Here is a 5,783-nt window from a genome sequence, read left to right as displayed (position 1 = left end):
CCTGAGATATTCCATCGAATTCCAAGGGTCTTAGTTGAAGCATCTTCGGAAATGTCTAGCCAATTGAGTGGTAGCAAATGTTCATGTGGAATATCTTGTATTATTTTGCGATCATTTGATGCCCATTTCATGAGTGTAAAATCGGCAGAGTCTAAAGCGGCAGTTAATTCCTTTCGAGCTTTTATTGATTCATCTTCAGTGTGACCGCCAGCTAATACATCATCAACATACAAATTATTCAAAATTATATTTGCGGCTCTCTTTTACATCTTCTGCTAGTTTAAGAAGAGTTCTCAATGCTAAATATGGTGCGCAGTTAACTCCAAATGTAACTGTTAGCAGCTCATAATCTTCTACTGGGTTTTCCGGAGACTTTCTAAAGAGAATTCTTTGATATTTTGTTTGATTCGAATCCAAAAGTATTTGGCGATACAGTATTTTTTGCTTACCTGCACAATCAAAAATTGCACGACATCTTGTGCAGCAATGCCCAAAATGCAGGAAGCTTCATTGCATTTATCTGCACAATGAAGCAGGTATCTTTAATTTTACTTACGTTCACAAAAAGTGCAGTTATCTTTAATTTTCTATTCGTGCACAACAAAGCAGCAGCAGCATGACCATCTTTTAGTGTGGGAGAGGAAGCGAGAATATGTTTTTAATGCATGCTCTTTTCTTGTGTTGTTATTGTTTTTGCGAATACAAAAACAAAAACGAAGTGGTAGTTTTTAATGTCTTTTTTGAGTTTGCAAAAAATTTTCTTGTGCATATAAATACAATTTTTGTAACCAAATTAAAAAAAAATACCAAATTTTCGAGGCAGGAATGTCCAATGTGCAGCTATCGATTGGGCACTTAAATACAATTCAAATAAAGGGATTCAGAAAAAAGTGGCATAAAAACAGTTTTTTGGTCTGCAAAGGCCAATGCGCAGCTAATGTTGATGCAGGTAAATAGAAACCACTGTACATCTTTGTAATATCGGCGTTAAAAGCATACTGAAAAAATCTCCATTTTAGAATTTGTAGTACCAAATCTTGTTGTAAAATGGGTCCCGGAAACAATATGTCATTGAGACTTGTTTTATTTGATGATGGGCAAGAAGCATTGAAGACGACTCTTAACTTTGTCGTGATTCGATCTGGCTTAATTACTGCATGATGTGGTAGATAATAACTTGGCATTTTATCGATTTCATTCGGATTGACTTTCCTCATATGACCAAGTTCTAAGTATTCAAGTATTGAAGCATCATATTGTTCTTTGATCTCTGGTGTTTTCATAAGTTTTTTCTCCATTCTGTAGAATTGAGCTAGGGCGATGTTTCGGGAATTCCCCAATTCTTCGCATTTTTTGAATGGGAGAGTCACCACATATCTTCCTTCCTTGTTCCGTATTGTTGTTTCAATGAAGTTTTGTTCACAAAATTGGTCTTCTTCTGACCGTAAAACTTTTTTAGGGGTCTCTTCCACCTTCCAAAAACGTGTAAATACTTTCTCTATTGAAGTTGTATTTAGAAGTGATATTTGTTTTCGTTGAAGGATGCTTCCTGGTATGGGTCCTCCAACTATCCATCCAAATTTGGTTTTTTGTGTTAAAATTGATCCAAATGTTTTCATTGGAGTTCCAATTGTGAATATTAATGGTCCTATGTCCATTCCAATAAGTAAATCGATTAGTTGACTAACGTAAAATTTCGGGTCAGCCAGTTCTAATGCTGTTACATCTCGAAGTTGTGATTCATCTATGTTTTGTGGTAGTAGATTTGAAGGTAAGTTCTTTAAAACTGGAGCCCAGACTTCCAGTTTAAAGCTAGGGTCGTATTTGGATCTCATAGTGAACAAGCAAGATTTCGTTGAAGTCTCAGAAACAAATTGACTTAAGCCAGTGACATGAAATAAGTTATTCCGTGTAGGTAACTTCAAAAAGTTTTTCATCTTTTCCGAAATAAAGATGGATTGTGATCCTGAGTCTATTAGAGCTCGGGCATCGTAAAGTTGTCCTTTGGTTTCAATTTGTACTATTACTGTGAAGAGTAGTATTCCTCCAGATTGTCGCTCACAAATTTGCTTATCTTGGAGGGTCAAAGTAGTAATAGTAGTTGGTTCTAGGTTTGTAGTGGACTGTATTTGATTTGTAAGAGCAGCAGCACTTCTACTAGGTCGTGCTTCCACTCGAGCTAGGTATGAGTTAGTTGTTTGGGTTTCCTTTCCCTTGTGTATCAAAGTATTGTGTTTCATAGTACAAATACGGCAGCCAAAGCGACTTTTGCAATCCTTTACTCCGTGATTTGATGACAAGCAATTGTAGCATAAGTGTGAAGTTTTCACGATGTGAATTCTGTCATTCACACTCTTTTTCAAAAAGTTTGAGTATTTTTCGGTTTATTTTGTTGAGGTAATATTACATTAGTAGGTCTTCCTCCAAAGTTGTTTGTATTTTTTGAGACATTTGTTTGAAATGTTTTCAAAAATCTAGGCGTGTAATTGCTATTTGGTTTTTGTTGAGCAAATTTCGATGTAGAGGGCTTTATATTTCCAACTGATTCCAAAGTTTTGAATTTGTTTGTTAAGAAAGCGTCAAACTGTTCCCATTATGGAATTTGTTTACAATCGCTTAATGAGTTCTCGAAGTCTTCTAAAAAGCCTCTAGGTAATTTTGTTGAACAAATGTATATTAAAATCGGATCCCATCCTTTAACATCGACATCAAGCATCCCCAGTGTCTGAATGCTGCTATTAACCGTGCGTTGTAGTTTTTGTATAGTGTGACTTGATTCAGTAGAAACTCCAGGTAGATTAAAAAGTGTCTTGATTTCTTCATTAATTTGCATTCGTTTATTCTCGTAACGATCTGTGAGATTTTTCCATGCTAATGTAAATCCATCATTAGTTAGTGGGACATGTGAAATAATTTCTCTAGCTTCTCCTGCTGTCTTTTGCGTTAAATGGAATAATTTTTCGAAATTGCTTAATTTTGAGTTATTTATATAAATTGCTGAAAATATATCTCTGAAGGTAGGCCATTCCCTATAACCACCTTTAAATGTGTCTGTATCGCATGGAGGTAGCCGCGATACATTAGTAAAATCCACTTCCCTTCCTTGTTGTGACATATCTGACTCTCTTTTCATTTTTTCTTGTGTCTTTTCATCCAAAAGGTTTTGAATTTGTCCATTTATTGAACTCAGCGCTTTTTTGTACGATCCCATGGTATCCATATAGTGCTTCCTCAGTTTATTTTTATCGATCGGCTTTCCTTCCTCTTCTGGAACATAATCCCGGCAGTCTATGTATGCTCTTTTGACCTGGTCCCATGCAGAGTCCAACTCCATTCGTGTTTTTTCCAATGTATGTACCGTGTCATCAGGTTTGGTTATTGAAAAAATTGAAATATAATCCAGAAGATCGTTGACGCAATTTGTGAATTTATCGCTTACAGATTTATCCATTTTGCAAGCTGAGCGTTAACCTTTACGAAATTTTGTTGGTTTACAAAAAAGAAAAGTTGCGTAATGAAAAGGACTTACTTGGTTCCGAATTTAAACTTTTATCCAAATTTTTATTTTTAAAATGAGGATAAGTTTCTTTCTCCAATTTTTGTCGACAAAAACGATCTTATCTTATTGGTTTGAGTCAAATTATATTTCGTTTCCTTTCAAGAATTTCAAAATTTTTGAAAATTTTCAAAAAATTTTCTTTGTATTTGACGCCGGTAAGGTTTGATTTAAAATGTTTGTTGGGTTGCCAGAAGGAGTCAACTTTTAGCCAAAATGAGCAAAAAGGAAAATATAATCTCTTAAAGTCCACTTACAGGAGGATTTTATTTTTGCAAATCGACAAATAATCAAAAGTTTTTAAAATAAAAGTGTGTAAACGAGATTTGCAAAGGCAGAAATTACCAGAGATGTTTTGCTGCCATAAACTACTTTTTCCAAAAAAAAAAAAAAAAAAAAACGAGAGTCTAGTTTGATAGTCAAAGAGAAGTTTTATGTTCCAAAAAGTTTCAGAAAAACCAAAAAAAATTTCAACGAAAGAAAAAATGTGTGTTGGGTTGTCGAATAAAAGTTTCAAAATTTTTACTTAAAATCGCTTAATATAGGATTTTATTTTAATAGGAGGATTTTATTTTATAAAAGCCAATAACTTTGATTATTGATGTGAAAATTTGTCTGATTCAACAAATTTTCTAAATTCTCCAAATTTTTCGATAAAATTCGCAACGAGAATTAGAGAAAATTATGTGTGTATAAATCCAAATATTTCAAACAAATAATTTGGGTCAAAAATCCAAAAATTTGAGCAAAAATTTCCAAAAAAAATGATTTGGGTCAAGGTCCAAATATTTCAGCGGAAAATTTTATGTCCCAGCAAAATATTTCAAAAGAAAATAATTTGGGTCAAAATCCAAATATTTTCAGCAGATAATTCAAGAAAGTGTAAAAAATGTCAATGAAGAAATTTTTTCCCAAAAAGTTGTCGTGTTATGTGTCACAAAATCAAAAAAAGTATACCAGCAAAATATTTCTGCGAAAAATACAAGAAATTAATTTTGGGTCACAGAAAAATTTGTAAGCTCCTTAGAGCAATAGATATTGTGCTAAATGGGAAAAAAGGTTAAAATTAGAATAAAAATAAATATTGTAAATATATGGGATCGATTTTATGTCTGTCCACCAGACTCCGATATAAAATTTGTTCTCCAAAATTTCAAAAAAAATTTGTAGTTTAAGTTTCAAATGTATGTGTGTCCACCAGACGCTTGCTTGTTTGCCAAAAGCTTATGTATTTGTGTCAATATGGCGCTTATGTATTCACCTGAACTCCACGTTCAGAAAATTCCAAAATTTTTAGTATATATATATTTGTATATGGCTGAAAATTCCCGCTATTTTTGACAAAAAAAATACGTCTGTCTTTTTTTCCCGGGTCAAAAGCCAAATGTCCGTCCACAAAAATGGCTCCAAATGGAAAATTTTCCTTCACAGTGTCTGAGTGGGCAACTAGCAGCTTTGAATATGGGTTAAAGTGTTATTGCAAATTATGGGAAAATGCGGGTCAATGCAAATATTGAAGATTTGCCTGCTCCCGAAATGCCCTTTTGTGTCAAAAAAGAAATTTCAACGAGTACTCATTTTGATGTTGGGTTTTGGGTCTCCTTTGTTGTACCTTGGTTGTTGTGCTGCGTGTGTCCGTCCGCTTCTCCTTTACTGCTGTTTCCACAATTTTCCGGGTTGTTGCTCTTTGTGTCACGGTATATTGTCTCTTGTGTATCACTGTGTATTGTCTTTTTTTGTATAAACAACTTTTTGTCACTTTTTATTAATTTTTTAGATATTATTTTTTTTTTTTTAAATTGAAGAAAAAATTTAATTTTTACTAAAATTTTAATTTTTGTAGCACTGTGTAACTTCACTTTTTGTTGCACTGTGTACTGTCTATTTTTTTTTGGTAAATTTTTGTAATTTTTTTTTCAAAGTTTTTTTTTCTCAACACTTTTTTAACTTTGCACTTATTTTTGAACCCCACTGTATTTTTTTCTATTCTTTCACTGTTCTTGTGTCTGTCCGTCCACTCACAAATTGTTCTTTTTTTGTTTTTAATAATTTATAAAACACCACTTTTTTATCCGGCACTGAAGGATCAAATGTTTTTAGGCTTACCTTTTTTGCCTTTTAACCTTTTTTAATTTATAACCATTTTTGTTTTTCTTTTATTTCGTGTTTTTATTTAAAATTCTTTTTCTTTAGCTTTATGGGGGTTTAGTGCAATGTAGCTTTTAAG

Source organism: Musca domestica, unplaced genomic scaffold, assembly GCF_030504385.1.
Source record: "Musca domestica strain aabys unplaced genomic scaffold, Musca_domestica.polishedcontigs.V.1.1 13, whole genome shotgun sequence".
NCBI classification, from domain to species: domain Eukaryota; kingdom Metazoa; phylum Arthropoda; class Insecta; order Diptera; family Muscidae; genus Musca; species Musca domestica.
This window is presented reverse-complemented; position numbering follows the sequence as displayed.